Below are 20,984 nucleotides of genomic sequence, written 5' to 3' on the forward strand. Positions count from 1 at the left end.
TGCACATTTTAATTCATGCCTGCTTGCTTTACCAACCTCCAGCACATATTAATAATTCTCTCCTCTTTGTGAATGAATGAAATTAAGAACACTGGAGCCCAAGAGTGGAACTGACCAGTCATAAGCAAGTTTAAACACAGCAAGCTGGAAGCCATGACTGTATGTGAGACTTCATAGTGTCCCCCTCACATCCCCAAGCTGCTCAGGACTCATGTAGTCCACTTAGGAGTTCAAGTAGGCATGTGCCAAGGCCTAGAACAGGACACCTCAAAATACTGCTGACATTTTGGACTTGACAATTCTTTAGTCTGGCTGGCCTGTGCATTGGAGGAAGTCTGCTAGCATCCCGGGTCTCTAACCACTAGATGCCAGCACCTCCTACACACACCCACATACACAAGCTGTAAAAATAAAAAATCTCTAGACATTGTCAAAAGTCCCCCGGGGGAGAAAATCCCAGGTTGAAAATATTGCACTCAGAGAAGCCGGCAGGTAATTTAACTTGCAAGGTGAACACTCCTTTAGTCTCTGTGCAAAAAGGACGCTGAAAGGTCGTGTTGTTCATAGCAAGCACTTAGATAAGTCTTTTTCTTCTGAGTTTCCTTTTCATCTGTAAAATGGACTTGATGTTTGTAAGTTGTTTCTCCTTCTCTCACCATCTGATGCTTGGGTGGAGCATCGAGCACCGCGGTGCCAGTGAGGTCCTCAAAGGGAAGGAAGGATGAGAAAGAACAGATGGCAGGGGTGATGATGGAGGGGGGCGGCCAGGCAGGCGGCAGGAGTGTCCTAAGGACAGGGATGAGGCTCCAGGTGGCCCCAGATCCCGCATCTGTTCTTTTGAGGGCCATTCCGCGCCGTCTAGAGCGCCACCATCTAGAGACCTACCCCACGTAGGCACAGTACCTCCGACTCCACGAACCTTATTCCGCAGGCCCCGCCCCGCTCACAGGCCCCGCCCACCAGACAGTGCCCCGCCCCTTCAGGCCCCGCCTCCCTCTTCGCCTCCCGCCAGCCGGGGCTGGGGCTTTGCACCCGGTGGCTGCTGAGCACCGTGGCGGTTGCAGAATCAGCGACGCAGGCGGTCGGAGGGGAGCTGCCTGGCCCGGTGGCGGGCGATGCCCCCGTGAGCTTTTCTCGCCGCCCCTCCCCGCCCCGCGTTCCCACCCGCTCAGAGTCTGGGCCACCCGGGGGCCGGACCGCGCCTACCACCGGGTCCGCGGGGCGGGGTCCCGGGGCGGCACCTGCCCCGCCTTGCGGAGCCGCCTCGGCCTGCGGAGCCCCCTCCGGGTCTGGACGCCAGCCCCACCACCCGGTAAGGCAGCAGGCCTGGCTCGCCTGAGAGTGGAAGTGGGGAGGGGGCTGCGGTGCGGCGAGCGCGCAAAGGGAGGGTTCCGGCCACGAAACGCGGCGTCGGCGTCTGAGTGTGCAGAGCCTGGCTGGGGGGCGGGGGCCGAGTCACGACGTGGGGACGGGGGACTAGGGGCAGGGGGACTCAGGGAAGCCTGGAAAATGGGGAAGGGGACCCCAGAGACTGGAGTTCTTTGCTGTTGCTCAGGGCACCTGGGGCCTTCGTCTTCAACAGCATTGCCTTGCGTGGCATTTTTGGAAAGTGCTTCAGATCCTGCCTGGAAAGGGAGCTGGAAGGCAACCTGCCTTTCTCTCTCCTGCTTGTGCCCTGGTTGAGAGGCAGCCACTTTTTCCTCCCAACATGACACCATTATGGGCCCAGAGTATCTTCCACTCCATAAGAAAAAAAAAAAAAAAAGATGGGTGGTGCGGCTCCATCCTTAGGGTAAGAAGAGGAAGACTGGAAGAGACGGTAACTGCGTGGCGTGGTGGGGAGCACAGGGTTCAGGGAGGGTTGGTGGGACCCTTGGTGGACAACTTGGACACCTTGTCCTTCAGGCAGGGTATCTTAAATGGCTGGCCTTCTGGCTGCCTAGATCCTATGTCCCGTCACCTTCTCTGGACAACCCAGCTCTGAGGAGTGGAGGTTCTTCCTGGTTATGCTGGGTCCGGAAATTCAGCGGCAGCCCATAGCTCCTGTGGCCCTGGATTGAGGAGGGCAGTGCTCCTACCCTAGGCTAGAGATTAGGGGCACATTGTCTGACACTGCTCGTTGGGGGACGGTTTAAATGTTGCCCTTCAGCGTTCAGGAACCTGGGTGAGTTTCAGTCCAAATGTAGCCCTAGGGTGTTGCCTGGGTGTCAGGAGGAAGGCTGCTACCCATAATGACTTCTCAAGTCTGTGGTCCTTGGATTGGGCCTGGGCACCAAAAGGTTAACAAGCCTTTCTCTTAGTTGCTGCCAGCCACCAATTAGTCTGTAATCATGCAGCTGCCAAGTGTCCCTAGGGGCATGTGGTCAGCCTAATGGGGCATTCTCTGTTTGGGCAAGGGCCTGCTGGGGATGTGGCCCATGCAACCTGTGCTTAAACCAAGCACTAAGGCCTTTTGGAGTTTGCTTAGGGCCCACAGACCCCTTCTCTTCTCTCTGTGTGCCGCTGCCTGGCTTAGGCACTTCCTGGGGTTCTACACTTACAGGGTATGAAGCTCTGAGCAGTTAAACTTGGCTTGAAACCCAGGCTCTGCCACTTTCTGGCTATGTGATATTAAATAAATCACTTCCCCTCTCTGATCCCCTTTCAGTAAACAGACCTATCAACTAGGAGTAAATGAAATGGTGGATTTGAGCAGCTTAGCCCAGTGCCTGGCAATCAGGAGAATCCAGTAGACAACTCCTGAACTCTTGAGTAACTCCCATGCCAGGTATTTTTTGAGGGAGATATGCAAGAGCCAGATGCTAGGGACCATAGTCCCTTCTCTCAAGGCATGTGGTCTGTGTCATTGTCTTAGCTGTTCTGTCTCCCTTCTTGCTCACCAACACTTCTGATCTCTGGATATTAATTGGATTTTACTCTGTGGAGTTCAGGCCTGAAGCTGCTACTCTGGGTTTCTCTTCTTCCTGCCCAAGTGCTGAACTCAGTGGGATCTGTCAGGGGTCTGGGTGATGTCTGCAGCTGCAATAGCAGCTAGCCCTTTAAGGAGGAAAAAAAAAAAAAAACAATTATCCAGGCTGGGCATTGCATCAGCTGAAGCCTGGAGGGTCCCTGGGGAGAGAGGGGGCAGGCTGGTGGTTGATTTCATTAGTGCCATGTGAGAAGTCTCACCTGAGTCTACCCCACTCCCCAGCCGCAGCCTTCTCCCTAGGCAACAGCAGCTCCAGGGCCCCTTCCCACCCTGGGAGCCCCACTTTAGAGTACTGTCTCTGCACCCCCAGGCAGAGAGGGTGCGGGGAAGTACCACACACAGCCCTTTTGCTGATGTGGCAATGTCTTTGCTGTTGGCTTTCTACTGACTTAGGGTACAGGGTATATCTCCTGTATTGGCAGTTTGCTGACCATGGGGGTACCTCCACCAGTACTGTTTGGCTGATCTGGCGGTGTTTCTCTCCCACACTGGCATTTTTTTTTTTGATGCAGGGGAGGAGCGACTTTTGACACTGGCCTCTAGCACTGACAGTGAGGCTATCTCCCACACTGGTGGACCGCTGACCTTCAAGAAGAGCTTCGTGGTCTGGAGGTGTGGACTGAGGGCGTGGGTTAAAAACAAATGTTCTCTGAGTGCAGGGGAGCTGGCATGGTTTGGTGAGTCACAGAGGTGTGAGGTCTGGGGCCGAGAAGAGATGTATCCTCTGTGCTCCGTTTCCATCCTGTTGCCATTTCAGATGTTATCCTAAACTCCTGAGCCTCAGTCTCCTCTGGAAAATAGAATTAATTTGCATCCATACCCACCCACTCCATCTGGAAAGAGATTAGGAAATGAAGTGAAGTAATCTGATACACAGCCCCTAGCCCATGGCTGGCAGGTAGAAGGGACTTAATTCACATGGGGGTTCTCCTCCCCATGCAAGGTTGGGCTTTTCACACTTGGAGCTCAAGATACCTGGACAAGAAACCAGAGGATCAGGGAGGAGTGGTAAGAAAGGAAAAAGAATACAGGACTTTCTTGCTTCTTGCAGAAGGATGCACTTCAGTCCACTTGGAACTAAGGAGGTACCAAGCTCTGTGAACTGGTATACCCCTGCCTCGTGGAGCTGGCATTCTAGCAAGATCATGACAAGATAATTACAGTGTGATAGGCATTGAAAGGAGGAACTTGGAGAGGCTGGGAGTCCATCACTGGAGGTCCTCACCTGTCCTTGAGTCTGGGAAGGTCTCCTGGAGAAAGTGACACTTTGCTGAGGCATGAGGGGTACCAAGGAGTCAAGGGGACATACATGGAGATGAAGAAGGGCATCATGTAGGGCCTGGTATAATGGGGAAAGAGGCCCAGGTATGGCAGGGCTGGACCTTAATCTAGCAGGATATTTACTGGAGGGGTTCAAATTTCTCCAAAGGCCAATGGCAGCCCCTAAAAGATTTTAAGCAGAGAAAAGGGTCAGATTTCCTAAAAGTATAGGCTAGGGTCCATGGATTTCAGGCAGAGCCTTCACGCAGTGACCTTTTGACTTCTCCTACCCTCTATCTGCGTAGCAGCAGCTTTGGCACCCAGGGAGTGCTTGTTTGTGTGGCTTGTCCCAGGAGAAAGGGGACCAGTCTTAGTCCCTCCAGCTCCCTCTCTCTGGGATAAACTGCATCTCAGCCTTGTTGACAAAGCTTAGCCCTTTGGGGCCAGGTTTTCTTAACCTCCCTGGAGAACCGGAAGGCAAGAGGCAGGGCTTTGGCACCAGACTGACCTGTGTTCACATGCTAGCTCTGCAGCTCATGTACAAGGTACACCCCATCTCTGAACGTCAGTGTCCTCAACTGTATAATGGGGTTAGTATTAAACTTTCTGTATAAAGGATAAAGTGAAATTCTAGGTAGAAATCACAAAGCCCAATCTCAGTCAGTTGGCTTTTTTACTCTGTTTCATGGATGTTGATACTTACTCTGGACCAGGTGCAGGGCTGACTGGGGGTAAAGGGAGTGGGTTGTAAGAGTTCGTGAACTTAGAAAAAAAGACTCTGTACTCTGTTTAATTATCTGTTGTCCCCATCTTGAAAGTCTTAATAGTTTTGAACAAGGGATGATCCTGTGTTTTCTTTTAATACCGGCCCTTGCATATTACATAGCTCACAGATCACTGAGGGGTAGGCTGAGGCAGGGAAAGACAGACTTGCAAGTAATTCCTCCTGGAGAATATAAAAGGTGGAGGGCACAACTTAGGTGGAGCACTAATCATAGGAAGGATTGTTTGATGCTTACTGTGCCCTGGTGATGTCAAGCACTTGCCATGCTTGTCTTCAAGCAGCTCAGTATAACTATTGTCTACACCGTATAGATATGAAGAAACAGATTATTTGGCCAAAATCACACAGCTATCAAGTGGTAGAGGCAGGACTCCAAGCTAGATTGTCCAGCTGCAGAGCATAGGCCTGGGCCAGGGAAACCGGCACTCAGGAGAAGGGTCCTCCTGAGCTGGCCCTGAAGGAGAACTTGGCTTTGCCCAAGGAGAAAACGTTGCCCAGGGAAAAGGAGGGCATCCTCAACTGGAAAGTGTCTGCTGAGAAGGGAAGCCAAACTTCAGCTTCCAAGGGCTGAGCGAAGGTAACCTTTGGGTTTCAGGATTCTGAGTTTCCAAGCTCAGGGCCCCTGGTCCTTCTGCCACCGGTTCTGCTTTTCCCATGACTCCCCAGAACTGTTGTGCTCTCTTTTCTTTCCATTGACCCCTCCTTTGCCATTCCTCATCTCTACTATCCTAACTAACGCTGTCTTCTGGATTCGGGGTTTGCATATCTCACTGCTTCCTGGACATAGACATTCAGCCTCAGGCTCAAACCCAAGTCCCGAGCTTTACCCACCCACACCTGCTCTGCTTCCAGGGTCCCCAGCTCCTCTCTGGTACCATCATCCACCCACTTGCTCAAGCTGGAAGCTGGAAATTCTCCTGGACTCTTCCCCCTCCTCGCCTCCACATCCTACAGCCAAGCCTCAACAAGTCTTGTTAGTTTTCATGAATACCTCTGGGTTTAAGGACCCTCTTCCTGCCCACCGCCCCCTGTAGACATCAGTGCTCACCTGGACATTGGTGACAGCCTCATATTTGGGCTCCTCACCTTATTGTTCCTGCCTCCTTGGTTTCATTTTTTACACTATAGACAGAGAAATCTAAAAATAAATGTTTGCCAGTGTGGTAGCACCTGTATATAATCCCGGGACATGGGAGGCTGAGGCAGGAGGATTGAGTTTGAGACCAGCCTGGGCTATATAGTGAGTTCAGGGCTGGCCTGCACTATACAATGACCCCTTGTCTCAAAAAGCCAAAAAAAGAAAAAGACAAATGTTTGACTTGCAGGACTTAGAATAAAATCCAGACTTAATGACACAGTCTCCAAAGCCTTATATGATCTAGTCCCTGCCTATTTTTTGTATCATCTACATTCACGTTCTCCCTCAGGTGCAGGCTTTTCACATTGGTTGTCCCTAATCCCGACCTGTATGTCCCTTCTTGGGACCCTGCTAAGTCCTACTTATCCATGCAGACACACCACCCCCTCCACAGGACCTTGCGCTTTGTGATACTTGGCCTATCTGAATTTTTTCCCCAGCATCTTGATCTCCTGTGCACTTCGTGGGTCAGGAATCCTGCATTGCCTCACTCTGGCACATAGTAGGTCCACAAGGAGTTGGTTGATTAATGAAAGAGTAGGAGAACCAGCCTGCAGCATCCCTAATGGCCACTCTGCCTCCAGGCCTGTCTTTTCTAGTCCTTTTTCCATAAGCCCCAGAGCAATCTTTCCAAAACACAGAACTGACCCTGTCACCCTCTGCTACTTAAAATACTTCAATGGCTCCCCATTGCTGGCAGGAAAAGGCCTCAGCTTCTTATCATGGTATTCAAAGCGCTTTATGATCTGTGCCCGAGTCCCTGTCCACCCCATCTCCTTGGCTTCCGCAGCACACTTTGAACACCTGGCATTTCCTCCGACACACACACTGGGCTGTTCTGTGCCTCTGTGCACCTGCTCTTGTTGCTCCTTGTGCTTGTGATGCCTCCCCACCCCCTCTGTCTCTGTGGAGAATGTCCTGCACTCCCTAAAAGTGGCTCAGCTTCCTTGCTTTACTGTGAAGCCTGTGCAGACCTCTGTCCCCTGGATATTAGCCCACCCTGCCTTTGCCATATTATAGGGAACCCCATCTCTTACTGTCTCCTGCTGGACTAGGCTCTTCCGGGGCAGGCATAGGATTGGGGGTGTTTCGTTTTGTTTTGTTCATTCAGGGCCTTTGCACTGAGCTACATCCTCAGTCCTTTTTATTTTCTATTTTTAGAGGAGGTCTTACTAAGTCACTAAATTGCCAAGCTAGATTCAAACTGGCAGTCCTCCTGCCTCAGCCTCCCCGGGTGTTTGGATTACAGATGTACCTGATTTATAGATTTGGGGGTTTTTTCCCCCAGGCTTATTCATCATTGTATCTCTGGCTCCCAGCTTTTTTTTCCTGTCTTAATTAAGTCTTTGCTTATATGCAGAAGCCCACTCAAACCAGCTTCAGTAACAAGAAGGGCTTACTATAAGTGTATGTGGATTTTCTGGGATTTGAGGGGAAGGAGGAGTGTGGGCCTTTGGAAGGTAGGACCTGCAATGTTGAGAGAGGCTGAATCAGTCCATCGTACTCTGCTCGGTGTCTCTGCCTTCCTGTCACCACACACTGGACTTCTCTGCTTTTCCAGGCACCAAGCCAGACATAGTCCTTTATTGTGTCCCTTGGTTCCAGACACATTCAGAGATGCAACAACTCAGGGCTTGGCAGATCCATTTCCTAAGTTGCAGGAGAGGATCTGATTGGCTCTGAGGGGGTCAGAGCCAAGCAATTACAGCCCTCTGGGAAGGATCACCAAGTCAGACATGGAACATTTATTTTATTTTTATTTTTATTTTTTTGGTTCCAGAGATCAAACTTATGACCTTGTGCTTGCCAGGCAGGTGGTTACCCTGCTGGTCTAAATCTCCAGCCCTCTTGGTGCCCATTTTAAAAAGGAGGTGGATATCTTTGTTAAATGAGAAAATATTTCATATGGCTTTGCTGGAGTCCTGATTGTACAAGATGAGTGTGGCCAGGTGGGTTGAGCCTCAGTCTTCCCTGTGGACAGCACCTGGAGAAAAAAGACCTCAATTGTGACCTAAAGAGGACTCTTTCTTGGGCAGCAGTGGTCAGAGTGGCCTTTGGAACCTGTCATATATAATTCAGAGGCCTGAGCAGAGAAAGGAGGGGATGAGATCCTGAATTTCCTCCCCTCTCTTTGGATGAATGGAAAGGGAAGAAAAAAACATGAGTGGTCAGAACCATTTTCTCTACCAAAATCTTATGCGTCCTCTGATTCTTAACTCACTTCCTGTCCTCAATGAAGGAGCATACCATGTGCATCCCACTCCCTGCAGACAGCCCTTTTTCACTTATGATGATTGTGTTCTTTGTAATGCTCTAGTAATCAACAGTATTTGACCACTTCTATGCTAGACACTGCATATGTATTATTACATCCTATAAGAAGGCTACTATTGTCACCGCAGTTTTTACAGACAAGGAAACTGAGACTCAGAGGGGTGGCATTTATAGACTAGGGAAATAGCAACGTGACTGCAGAGTAAAAGTTGTTAATCTCTGCTACTTACTGTTTTCCCTTGGGAACTGTGGGCCTCATGGACCAGGTTACCATCCTCCCTCCATTCCACTACCTGGCACAGAGTCAGCCCAGCACAAGGGCTCCTGATTATAGGACAGTCGGACACGGTAGAACAAAACAGGCAGCTGAGTGGGAGTCAAGTCTCCTATTCGTGTGACTGTGGGCAAATCTCTGAAACCTTCTAAGCTTACTTTTGTCATTCAAAAATGGGGATGATTCCTGCTGTGGGGCTATATTAGGTAGAGGAAGCAGTGACAGTTTGTAAATAGGAAGGAACTGAGCAGTCTCTACAGAACTGTTATTACCAGAATGGGTGGCAACAACATGGTGCCAGCAGGCTGCTGTGTCTAGCTGCTGCAAGAGCTGGACAAACTGGGTGGGTTCCCTAGCTGGGTGATATGACTTTTGGGGGGCTTATGCACCTGCCATTGCATAACAGCATCTCACATAGTGAGGAGGCTGGTTCCCTCTCGACTCTAGCAAGTCCAAGGTCGTGCAACAGAGAAAGTGTCAGTGTAGTTGCTAGTGTGTTTTCCTCAACTTTCAATACTTGCTACCCTCCCTTTTGAACAGAGAGAGCTCTGTGACCAGGCTGAGAGCTTTGATTGACAACTCTATGTAGCTAGAATTTAATAATATAGTTTTGTTTTTTACTGTCATAATCTTTATTAGAAGCGATATTGGCCTTCTGTTTTTAGTAGTAACACAGTTTATATTTGAACTAGTTACATTAAAAGTGTCAACTTACAGAAAAAAATGGACATTACAACACAGGAGCACGTGGATTTGGCAGAAATAGTTGAGGCGGCATACAGAGACCATGTCATGTGGCTAAGGTAAAAGTAGAAAGTGGCACAGGAAGTCAGAAATGTGACCGCACTAATCTTGAAATTGTACCTTCCACCATGTGACAAATTTGGGGGTCTCTCTGCCCTGCTAGTCTGCTCCCCTGTGCCACCTTTCACCCTGGATTGGGTTTTTGTTTTTTCTTTTTTGTTTATCATGATTGTCCTGCAGACAAGAAAATCTGCCACCATCTGCATGACCTGTTTGCAAGGGGGCTCTGGGAGATGGAGAGTCTGGATAGAGGGAGCCCCTCATCTCTGAGGGCACGGTGGAGCCTTCCTGGGGTAGGGATCAGGAGCCTCACACCCCACACTTTTCCTGGTCCTCATGCATAATGCAGGCCCAGGGGTTCTAGACAAGCAGTGAGGCCCTGGGAGCCACAGTGAGGGTAAAGCTATCTGGCACTGTGTGCCCCAGAGCTATGGCCTGGGGACCATAAAGCCAAGAGGCTTTAAATTCTCAAAGGTTCCAGTCCCTCTGCCCCCACCTTTGTGCTCTAGACTACCTGCCCCTGGGACTAGATAGCATCTTCTAGGAGTCCTCTGAGGGCACATGGATTTCTCCACAGGGCCCACAACCAGGGCCAGAGCCGAGCAGGCAGATGAGAGGGAGGGAGGCCTGTCTGCCTCTGTCCAGACCCACATTCACAGTGAGGGGTGGGGGCCTGACCAGAGCAGGGCATGTGTTCTTGTGTGTCCGTGGTGCATGAGCGTCTCCGTGCAGGCATCGTTTCTGCTGCGTGGGCATGTGACTATGTGGCATACCTACCGCAAATGGTCATCATGAGATACGTCTGAGGTTCCTTGGGAGAGTTTTTGTTCAGCATGTGCCTTTGTGTGTTTGTGGTAGGTGGGAGTCTCATGTCTGTGTGGTCTATGGTCACTGTATCTCTATTATACGTGTGACAACTGTCTTGTTTTTTTTTTTTGTGTGTGTGTGCTGTGTCTAGGTGTCTTTTCATGTTAGATGTGGTGTGTGCCTGCTGCTTTGTGTGCATGGCTCTTTGTGCAGCGTGTGTGTCTGGTTCTGTGGTGTGTCTGGAAGGCAGAGTGAAAGTGTGTGGCCGGCTATGAAGGGCTCTCTGGGCCTGGAGGGGTGCGGGGAAGCATGGACCCTAGGGACATACTCAGTGCCTGGGCTGGGGCACAGTTGTGCTGGGTTCCCGAGGGTCCCCCAGGACAGGCAGCAGGCGGAACAGCACTCTTTGGTTTGGCTCGGGGCTGGTAACCAGAGCCCCTTCCTCCTATGAAATATTGATTGTGCTTCTTGGCAGGCAGGTCTACCAGGCAAGGGGAGGGGCAAGAGAGGGTGGGAGCCGCTGTCCTTGGTGCTGCTGCCTCTACCCTAGCAGTGGCTTCCGTGCTTGGGCAGGGCCGGCTAGACAGAGCGATTGTCCCTCGCCACAGCCACAGCCTCCTCAGCCGGGGCCAGCTTTAGGGATGAAATTGCCTGTGCCGACTGCCTCTGTTAGTTCACCCACCCCATCGAGGAAGGAGCAGCAGGAACTAAATGGGTATTTTATTAAGATCCTGTATCTCCCAGGGACAGGGTGACCATATAGCTGAGTGTGCCTGAGGCAGTCCTAATTTACACCTTCGCCTGTGGTCCTGGTGTGATTGTTGGTGGTGTCCCTGCTCACTCTCAAGAGGCTTCCAGTTGGGTGATAAATCATTTGCTTGTGAGCAATAAGGGTTTGCTTCAAAGAATTCTCTCTTCCCTAAACTCTGCTCTGCCTTGGGACTTCTGTAACCAGGTGGGTGTACTTTGCTAGGAGCTTGGGGAAATTGCCCTTCACGTGCTAAGGGCGAGCTGGGAAAAGAACGCAGGAGACTCAGGGCCCTTAGGATCCTGCTACAATGCAGAGCTTCTCTAGAGATCCAGCCCCCTTTACCAACCTAAATGCTGCTTTCCATTCAACCATGCTTCTTCTCAGTCCTAGGCTTCCCCTGCCTCCTAGAGCAGAGCTGGAGTGCTAGCCTCTTCACAGAAGGGTGTTTTAGGTATGCCAGGTTGGCCATCTGCATAGTCATGGCCTCTTCCCTGAGTTGTCCTCCTGAGTTGAACTGCCCATTCTCCCCATGTTCAAGATTCTATGTTCCTCCCACCTCTCATTTTGGGCACTACCTCCTGCCTCTTTCCTCATCTGTCCTCCCAGTGTGGACATTCCCCTTCTTTTCTACGTGCCACTTTTCCCTCTGCAAGCACACTCAATGCCTGCCCACTCACCTAATTCTTCTGAGCTCAGGGGATCTGCTTCCCTGCCCTACACCTCCATGCAGAAGCTGCGTTACTATCTCAGATTTGTGACTAAGATGGGGATCATCTTCTCCTTAAGCCAGGTTTGTCCTCTGGAACCTAGGTCCTATGGTTCCAGAACCTCATGGCCCTACGGTTCCTTCCTGTAAAGCACCTTGGATTCTGTTTTTCCCCCTCTATCCAACTTTGTCCCCTTCAGCAGCTCTAGGCAACCCCCTAGTCCCACCTGGATTCTGGCCCCCCTTTCCTTTTCACATGGTGAGATCAGAAGCAGGACAGCCCCTCCTACCTACATGGATGTAGCAGCCTCCTGAATGCTCTTCCTGCTGTCAGCTTTCTTCTGATTCTTCCCTCTGTCAGATTGATCTCTGTAAAACATTGCGTCTAAATCTTGTCAGATTTTACTCCTACAGGATTAAAGCCTCAATTCTTAGCTCCACATTGAGGGCCCTTCACTGGCTGCTCTCAGCCACCCTTTCCAGTCCCCTGTCACACAACTGTCTTTTCCTTCTGCTGTAACTACTCAGCCTCTGAACACACTATTTGCTGTATGCTCCTTCCAGCCGTTCCACTGCTTTCCTGTAGAACCACCTCCATCTCTCTAAATCTTACCTATCTTCTGAGATGCTGTGCAGCTCACTCCTTCATGACACTTCTTTGGTCTTTCCCATGCTCAAGTGTTCACTCCCTCCACAGAATGACCAGGGTATTTTATCTTTGCTTCTCAGTGCCTTGAGTGGTCCATAGACCAGCAGCATTGCCAACAGCTTGTGAGAAGTACAGGACTTCAGAATCCATCTGACCCTTGGGAGCAAGATCTGAATTTCAACAATGATTTTGTGTGCACATTTCAGTTCAAGAAGCACTGGAAGTGTGTTCATTGTGTGTTTGCTTCTGCTTGGGTATGGCTTTTGGCCAGAGAGTGGGTGGTCTTCTCAGGTGCCACATCTGGTCGGATTCACTAAGCTAGCGAAGGGGCTGACAGCTGAGATGCCCGAGAAGCATATGTGTCCTGCCTGAACCCTTCCCACCTGGAATCTATACCCTGAGAGGCCCCAGAGTTCAAGGTCTATAAATCTGACTCCAGAAAGCACTCTAGTAACATGAGGAGAAATCAATTAATCAATAAAAAGCAGTTATCAAGCATGTAGTGGAGAACTTTTTCCTGTTCACAAGCACACACTGGTAGCAAGGTCTGTTACTTTAGTGTATATTTTGAAATGAAAACTATTGCTGTTTTTTCATTATAATATTAATATACTTTCTAAAGTAGTAACTTTAGAAAACACAATATGTCATGAAGAAAATAAAAATGACTCATAATTTTCTCCAGCTACAAACACTGATTATTTAATGTTTGTGACTGCCACTTACTCATTCAACAAATATTTACGGAGCCCTGCAGTAGGCCAGATTTGTGCCAGACCAGGGATTTGAGGTGAAGACACCATGGTTCCTATTTTTTGAGCAGCTCACAGCAGGGCATGAGGTGGGGGAGACAGATACTGAGCAAGTTAGAACAACAGTGTCTGTATCTCCCAGAGCTGCTGTAACAAAGCCCCATGAACTGGGCAGCATAAAATGACAGATTTATTCCCTCACAGTTTTCCAGGCCAGAAATGTGAAATCCATGTGTCTGCAGGGTTGTCTCGTGCTGGAGACTGTGAGGGCGAATATTCCACGCTGCTACCCTACCTTCTGGTGACAGCTGGCTTTCCTTGGCATCTCTTGGCTTGGTGCTGCATGGCTCCAGTCTCTACCTCTGTCATCACATGACACTCTCCTGCTTCATGACCATCTACCTAAAGGACACTTTTTGAATTAGAACGAACCCTACTCCAGTGTAATCTCAATCAGTTACATCTGCAATGAACCTGTTTTGAACGAAGGCCACATTTTAAGTGTGAGGGAGTAGGACCTCAGCATTTTGTTGGGAACATCTTTCAACGTCTAGAACAAAAGAACACTATGTAGTTCTGGAGGAGCATGACAGGTGACCAGCCTTGCCTGGGAAGAAATGACCTTCAAACCAGGACTGAGTGAAGATGAGGGAAGAGCAGAGAGACAGACAAGTACTGTCCACAGAGCTTGGGGTGGGCGGCTGGATGTGAGCACTCCAGGCAGACTGAAGACAGTGTGGCACTTTCTAGGAATGCAAAGAAGACCTTGTGGCCATAATACAGAGTAGGGACAAAAGGTAGGACCTGGGAGCAAGTCACAGACTGGTTCATATGGGGCTGGGGCCTTGGTAAGAGCTTCTCATTTGTCCTGAGGAAAACAGGGAGTTCTGACAGTGTCAAGCACAAGTAGTTCATCTTGCTTTGCAGGCTGTCTCCTCTCAAGAAGGCTGTGTTGTTCTTCTCAGTCCCTGTCTTGGGTGCCCCCGGCTATGTGAAGGCACAGGACAGCTCTGTGCAGAGAAAGAGGTGCAACCTGCCAGAGGTGGTCCCAAACCTTCCTCCAAACCAGAGATGGGGTTCATCCAGTCTGGAGTCTGCCTCCCCTTTGAATGTGCTGAGTGCTCAGGCCTGGAGACACAGGACTGACCACCTCACACCAGCACTGCATGGGAGCTTTGATGGGATGGATCCAGTCCCGTGTGGCTCCCTGAGGCCAGAGGCCTAGATGCTAGGTCTTGTATGGGCCATGTTTTGAGCACCCTACTTCCCTCAGGGGATGACTGATCTACATGGGCCTTCCTACATAGGACTCAGCCTAGCTGGTGCTCATTCGTCCCTCACCACACCCTCAGAGATCTTCCGTTTCCTGTGCATGCAGGCAGAGGGCCTACCCTGCCCAAAGCTGCCTGTCTCCACCTTTCCGGGGCTGGGTGGGCCTGCCTAGGTGGAGGAGAAGTGGGTCAGCTGGTAGCCATGGTGACGGCAGCTGCTCCCCGCCAGCCTTCCCATCTCCTCACCACAAACCTCACCGATGCGCTCCTTTGTCTGGTCTGGCAGGGATGGGGGCCAGGAGGGTGGATCTGGGGCTGGATCATGCACAAGTGTGTTTGTGTTCAAGCTTACACAAGCGCCTGCTCAGAGCTCATGTTTGTGCCTCCGCCTGGAGAGCTCACGGCTTGGGGTAAGATGCTTTCTACTTCCCTGGCCACTGTAGTGATGGGGCTCTTCTTGTCCCTCTGGCTGGGCAGGGGTCAAGAGCAGGGCATGGGGGTACATGAGTATGTGCAGGTATGTACACAAATATGAATCTGAATGCCTGTGGCTTTCTTGACTGCCTGTGTGGCTGCTTCTGTGTACCTTTGTGTGGATGAGTATCTTGGGGGCGTGTGTGCATATCTGTAAACACGTGTGATTTGTCTTTCTGGGTATATCGTGTGTGTGGGTCTATATTACGTATAATCACATATTTGAAATTGAGTGCTGTTATGTGCATGAGGGTTAGAGCAGCTGCTCTGGGGAGACAAAGGTCTGCACAGCAAGGAGCGAAGTTAGTATGTACGCCCCACTCTGGGTATATTTTTTCTTGTCCTGCCTGCTTCCCCTACCACATCCCAGCCCCTACCACCCACCCACCTTTCCCCAAGTGGGTCCCCCTTGGCCTTCTGTGAATGAATACAGGCCCTGGTCTGTGGGTCCAGATAGGCACAGGCTGGTGTAGTGGGCAATCCCAGTGCCGGATGGGGTTGGGCAGGATCTCAAATGCCAGACCCAGCATGCTGCAAAAGCTTAGGAGCCGAGACTGATACAGCTTCCTGGGCCCCTTCCACATCCACTAAGAGATATAAGAACTCTGATCCACATCAAACTGGAGTACTCAGGGCTGCAGTGGGAGGTAATCCTATAAGCTCTGGGCTGCCTCTTTAGGTGGTTGCACTTGGTGAATTGAAATTAGCACCTGGAAAATTGTTCACCATGTATAGGGCACCATTATGAGTAATAACTGGGTAATGACCAATTGGTCATTAAACATGTGCCAATCTCCATTTTATAATATTTACCTAAAATGTCTCCCAAAGCAATGCTGTCATCTCTCTTGTGATGAGGAATGTAGGTTTACAGGGGTTGATACAGAAGCTCTCCATCACTGGCTTGTAAGAGGCAAATCTCGACTGTGCTCCTAAGTCTGTCTGCCTCCAGAGCACGTGTTTTTATTACTCTGCTCTCCTGTTTCTCATTGGTTCATCTGATCTCCAGTCCAGCCAGGAGAGTTGGGCAGAATCCAAGTGGTGATCAGACTCAGAGAGAAGCAATGGAGGGTCAGAGTAGCTGAATGACTGTCTCAGGAGTTCCTCCCCGTCCTGATTCCTGGCATGTTACAGCATCTGGGGGGAGACCTAGACCCCAGAAGTCAGGGGAGGTTAGAAGGAGACAGAACAGAGTCTAGAGCTTCTTAGTAGTCCTCTGTCTCTGTGTCTGTCTGTTTCTCTGTCTCTCTGTCTGTCTGTCTCTGTTTCTGTGCTGGAGATCAAACCAGAGACTTCATGCATATTAGGCCCTATCACTGAGCTACATTCCCAGCCCTAAAAATTGTAAAGTTACAGGACTTCAGCAGTTTGACATTAAAGCACCTAAAGCCAGAGTAAGAGACCTGGGAGTTCAATTTGGTCAGTTAATTGGCTAGTTGGTTTAAAAAGCTAAAATGATTTGCTCAAGGTCCCACAGCTATTTCGTTTTTTTATTCCACACGGGCTACCAGAAGCCCTTGAGGACACTGTCTTCATTAGCCCTTCCTCTGAGCTCAGTTCTTCCCTTCCAGATCTTTTTACCACATCACCTCCTCCCGAGAGCCTGCCTTGATTGCCTTCACCTCCTTTCCTGGAGTCTCGTGTCTCAGCAGAAGTTAAGTGGAGCCTTGTGCAGATGCCCTAGGGGCACACTGTTGGAAGGGGCGCAGCCCCGGTGATGCAGAACTCTACACTCAGATTCATCAGTTTGGTGAGTTTAGGTTTTCTTTCAAGTGAGGGCTGGGGAGGGAGGACCTAACAGATCTTCTCAGGTGATGGGGTACCTGGGAGTTAGGGGTCTCAGGTTGAAACTCTGGTTTTGCCCCCAGCATTCTCTGTGGCCTTGCATATGTCTCTTCCCTATTCTGGCCCTGATTTCCTGCTTGGAGAGATGAAAAATGCAGGTTGGAATTGAGACTTGCAAGTCAGCTTTAGCTCATGAGTTGGTGCTCAGGAGCTGGTTTTAGAGCACTGTGTTTAGAGGAGTTCTGAAGTTAAGTTTGTCCTCGGAGGAAAGAGATGGATTAATGATGTCTGCTGTGGGTAGATGATGGGAAGGTGAGGCAGAAGCTTCAGTTTTCACAGCCCCTTCTTATCTAATAGTCCAGCAACCTGTGATAGATTTCTTGGTCTGTCCTGTTAAAAGTGAGTGACTGGCTTCACCTTAGCCTTTTGGGTTCCTCATTGACTATCAAAAAAAAAATTCATTAGACATAAGCTCAGAGGCATCCAGGGACCCAGAGGTTCTGGCAGAGCCTGGGACCTGCTGCTGTCAGGATTCTGGAGAATTTCAAAAAGCCTTTAGGACAAAAAGACCCCATTCAGGGGCCAAATGTTGAGGGCTGGAAAAAAAAAAAAACATGGATTTATCCTTCAGAAGCTTGGATGGTGTCTCCTGGAGTTCTGGCAGGAAGGGGCAGTAGTTTCTGCCCCCTGGAGGATAAACAAGGGCCAGATTGTTCTTCTGCTGGATTAATAGATGGGAGATAGCAGGGAGAACTTGAGGGTGAGCTCCCATAGCTTGGAGAGATTGTAGGAAGGTTTCCTGATCTAGGTGCCATGAACTAGGCTGGGAAAGGGACAGTCTTGTTCAGAGGCAGGAGCATTATTGAATTGATTTTTATGGAAAAGATTTGGTTCATTTACCAATCGTTTAGAACCACTGGTACATGACATGCTGCATTGTGTGTCCTGATGGGGCTCCTCAGCAGTGTGCTCCCATCTCTGCCACTCCGCCTTTCCATCCCTGTGGTCTGATAAAGGTTCAGGAATTGCTATGCAGCTATCTGTATAGGCACAGGGCAGCTATCTTTGTCTGGACCTCTGGCTTGCCTTTCCAGAGCTAGACTGGCTACCAGATAAGGAGCTAGAGCCCCAGATGGAAGCCCACACCCCAGCCCCTCTGCAGCACATAATCGTAGACTCAGCTCCCCAGTCCAAAGGACTTCTCCAAAGAATCTGCTCTGAATCCTTCAGTTAACACAGAAAAGCTGAGGCCCAGAGATATGAAGAGTGCGCTCACATTCTAATCTCATGCCATGATTCCAACCTCTCTCAGGTTTCCTTGTGTGAACTCTTGGAACAGAAGCTAGGGCCTAGGACCTTCGGTCTAGTGCTTTGGATCTGGCTCCTCCTGACCCCTGGGGGTAGCCTATAGATTGAAGGTGGGGCTGCCCCAAGTTTTCATAAATTCTCCAGGTCCCCTAGGTGAGCCCTGGGTGCCTGAAGATGATAAAGTAGCTCTGTGTAACGTAGAGTTCTGGATGTCAAACCATGTGCTTGTCAGTTCCACTCATTATTCATGAGGAAACATGAGCTTCCAGGTTGGCACGGGCAGGAATTCTGTCCCTCGCCCCTTCTCACCCCTGGGCTTGTGCTCTGAAGCATATTGGAGGCTTCTCCAGCTAAGGTTTGTGAGTCACAAGGTTCTCCATCTTAGCTGCTCAGCCAGATGGGGGGATTTAGACCAGAGCGGGTGGATTTTCTCACTGTAGGCCCTTTCCTTGCAGTTTTATCAAAGAGCCCAGGGACCCAGAGCAAAGCCAGAGTTTGAGGGGTGGGCACACATCTTTGGACCAGCTCTGAGTTGAAGGGGTATCAGCTGCTGAGCATGTATGTCTCTTTGTGGAAATGGGAGACTGTGTTCAAGCCTTGCCACTTCCTGTTTGAGTAGGACACTTCTCTGAGACTGTTTTCTCATCTGCCTTGTGATGATAGCTATACACGCTGATACCATGGCAGATTCACAGTATCAGATAAGCCCCGTCCCACCTTCCACCAAAAGACCATGCAGATACCCAAAAACCCACACAAATTGGCACTAGAATTGGAAACTAAAGAGAAAGGATCATCACAGGCCAGTGTCCAGGGGGACTTTCCATTAGCTGCATGGTTGATGGAGGGTAGAGAAATACAATCTGGGGCTCTGATCATGTCACAGGGTGAGTGAGAACTATCCAGAGAACTACAAAAAAGGTAAAGCAGGGCTCTGACTCATCTGCCTTGTCAGCGTTAAGTCTCCAGGCTGCAAGAGCCGTGTTGGCGGAGAGACCAGGTGAGGAGTCTCACAGTCTGGGGAGATCTTTCTCAGCAGCCAGAGTGGTGCCTCTCCCAACCCCATTTTCACTCCCCTTTATGTGTCCTTTTGAAAAGTGAGACTGCTTCAGGGTAAACCTGGGGGCAGAGGGTCCAACCAAGTACCCTGAACCCTGCCTTGCACACTGCCCCCAGGAAGAGAGCTCTGGGCTAAGACAGAACCAGGTGGGTGCTGGGTGCTCAGCAGCTGGAGCAGTGGCTTTCCTGTCTTCCGCCTGAGCCAGGGGCTGCAGTATTTGGCTTTACAGCTGAGTTACAGAGGCTGAAACCTGGAGACCCCATCCTCTATAACACAGGGCCTCGGATGCCTATAGTGCCTTCCTATATACAGTGGATCTCAGCGCCCTCTGTCCTTCCGTTCCCTCACACTTATCATAATCACCATTAAATATTTAAGTGTAGAATTGGTTATTTACTGTCTGTCTGCCCTCCTGAACTGAGGCCTTGCGAGGGCAGCACTCAGTTTCCTGGCTCACTCCTATACAGTGTCTGACAGTCAGCATTGGCCTTGGAATTTTAGGAAATTAAATATTTGTTGAACATAGCTAATAAGGAGAGTAAATTTCTATGCTTTGCATAGAATTTGGCAATATAGGCCAAGGATACAAAGAAAAAAATATGCCCTTAGTGGCAGGCAAGATGCTTGTGGATATAACTGAGAATTCTGGTTTCAACTAGCTTACGCTTTGGAAAATATATAAGTGGAAGAACAAAGGAAGGCCAGTCTAAGTGTGGCTGGCATCTTTTGGGTCTGTGCATTGGCTGCACCCTAAGGCTGGACCACATGTTATAGACGTGATCTTGGAGGAGGAAGGGAGAGAGAGAACAGAGAGTCTCTCCTGTAAGCATGGACTCCAGATCATGCTCTTAAGCTGAGCTGAGCTGACCTAGTCAGTCATATGCCTACCTTTAAGCAAGTGAGAGTGGCTAAGGAGAAAGCCATTCCCTGATGACCTTAAACTCACGAAGATCTGTCTCCAAAACAAGGTACAGGGTAGCATCTGGATGAAACCAGCCCTGTGCCAGGCAGCAGGAAGGGAGCTGGACAGTTGGGAAGCTCCCAGCAGCAGTACCACACTCGCCTCCCTGGCCATTTCCTGGAGCAAGTCCTAAGGGCATTGGCCTACAAACCAGTGTAGATGTTTATTTCTGTGTCTATTTAAGAGAGAGAGAGAGAGAGAGAGAGACAGAGAGAGACAGAGAGAGAGAGAGACAGAGAGAGAGAGACAGAGAGAGAGAGACAGAGACAGACAGACACGGAGTTGATTCAAGAGGTAACCATATTGAAATATTTAAGCCAGTCATGCTACCTGTATACAACAGATGATTATGGTGGCTGGAGCCAACACTTATACAAAGTGTTAATGACATTGGAAAATGCTTATGATAAAATGTTAGGTGAAGAATGTCAGGGTATAAAAGTTGCATTTGCAGTACGAGTCCAATTATTGTTTTGAATGCATAGAAAGGAGGTTAGAAGGAATGGGTTAAAATGCTGAGGGTGGCTGCCTCCCAGCGGTGCAGTGAGGGCGATTGTTGCTGCTGCTGCAGGCTTTTCTGGACCACCCCTTTCCCCCCAGCAGAACCTCCTGCAGTTTGCACAGGCTGGAGGCTGTCTTGTGCCCCTCCCCCACTTTGTTATTTGCATGAAAGTAATCGTCTGCAACACATGCTCGGTAGCCTTTCTATGCACAGATACTTCTCAGCACTTTACCTGCACTATCTCATTTAGTCCTCACAGTAATCCTAGGAGGTAAGGGCTTCCATTTCTCATTTTGCTGAACTGTTTCCTAAAACTTCTAAGATGTTTGGTCACGGCATCACCCAGCAAGTATGTGGGGTCTCTGGAATTCAAGCCCAGGCCATCTGGCTCCACAGCCTTGGTCTTCACCACCAAGCCAGATCACCTGCCAGTTGTTCATAGCCACAGGCTTATGA

General features: G+C 49.9%; 1 protein-coding gene across 5 annotated transcripts in view; it reads left to right on the forward strand.

Annotated features, from left to right (window-relative positions):
* Window positions 1–1,172: 1,172 nt before the first annotated feature.
* The window catches only part of Rims3 (regulating synaptic membrane exocytosis 3), a 38,837-nt gene continuing 19,025 nt past the window's right edge, over window positions 1,173–20,984 (forward strand). Inside the window, exons 1-3 of one of the 5 annotated variants that reach the window (XM_063236220.1) lie at window positions 1,173–1,312; window positions 3,481–3,645; window positions 16,484–16,662. The gene's annotated coding sequence lies outside the window, so the exon portion shown is untranslated. Of the gene's footprint in view, window positions 1,313–3,480; window positions 3,646–14,829; window positions 14,849–16,483; window positions 16,663–20,984 lie in introns of those variants that run through there. The other 4 variants (XM_004999751.4, XM_023565802.2, XM_003461613.5 and 1 more) reach the window with 4 other exon arrangements.

Source organism: Cavia porcellus, unplaced genomic scaffold (genome assembly GCF_034190915.1).
Source record: "Cavia porcellus strain 051 isolate PalLab524CR breed Dunkin Hartley unplaced genomic scaffold, mCavPor4.1 scaffold_25, whole genome shotgun sequence".
Lineage (NCBI taxonomy): Eukaryota > Metazoa > Chordata > Mammalia > Rodentia > Caviidae > Cavia > Cavia porcellus.